This window comes from Cricetulus griseus, chromosome 8, assembly GCF_003668045.3.
Source record: "Cricetulus griseus strain 17A/GY chromosome 8, alternate assembly CriGri-PICRH-1.0, whole genome shotgun sequence".
In the NCBI taxonomy this organism is placed as follows: Eukaryota; Metazoa; Chordata; class Mammalia; order Rodentia; family Cricetidae; genus Cricetulus; species Cricetulus griseus.
In genome coordinates this window covers 70,326,690-70,327,644 of record NC_048601.1, presented here as the reverse complement: position 1 = coordinate 70,327,644, position 955 = coordinate 70,326,690, and positions in this window count along the sequence as shown.

Here is a 955-nt window from a genome sequence, read left to right as displayed (position 1 = left end):
TACAATTCAAGACATAGTCTCTGGTATCCTAAAGATGGTACAACTAAATTTAAAAGGAATTATCTATACAGTGAATTTTAAAATATTAAAACTTCAAACACAAGGAGAGTATAATGTGCACTCACCAATCTCTTGAAAAAGTTCTAAGGTGTTTACTAAAATAAATACCTTAGTTAAATAAAACAATTTCAATATAGTGATAAATCAATAAGAGAATTGATTAAGATTTGGGACTGGAATGATGTGGTCTTACATGAAGTTCTCAGTGCACATTTCCTACCTGTTTTCTTCTGAAAATGGAAAACATAGAAGCATCAGTAATACAGAAAAAAGTACTCCTATAAAAAATTAGCCAGTATCCACAGAGCAGCCTGATCCTCAGAAAAAAGATCCTGTCTCGGAAAAAAGAAAGGAAAAGGCCCCCTTTCTCCTTCTTTCGTCCCTCCCTCCCTTCCTCCCTCCTCCTTCCCTCTCTCTCTTTCTTTATCTCTGCCCATATCTTTCAAAAATTAAGCATTTATTTTGTTTTTATAATTTTGTTTTTATAATAAGCTTTTATTTAAATTAAAAAAAACTATTTTACATACCAATCCCAGTTCCCTCTCCCTCCGATTCTCCCATGCCCCACAGTAACCACCCATTCCACCTCTGATGAGAATGAGGGAGGATGAGGCCTTCCATGGGGGATTGTCAAAAATCTGTCACATCATTTGAGGCAGGGGCCTAGGCCCTCCCCTGTGTGTCTAGGCTGAGGAAGTATCTCCCCATAGGGAATGGGCATCCAAATTCCATTGTGCACTAGGGATAAATAATGGTTCCACTACCAGAATACAAAAAACTAACAATTGTTAAAATTAATGTTAATTCTTCTCAAGTGCATTTCATCATTTCTCAATATAAAATGTTGTTTCTGAAGAATCCTTTGTTATGAATTCTATTTATTATAAAGGGAAGC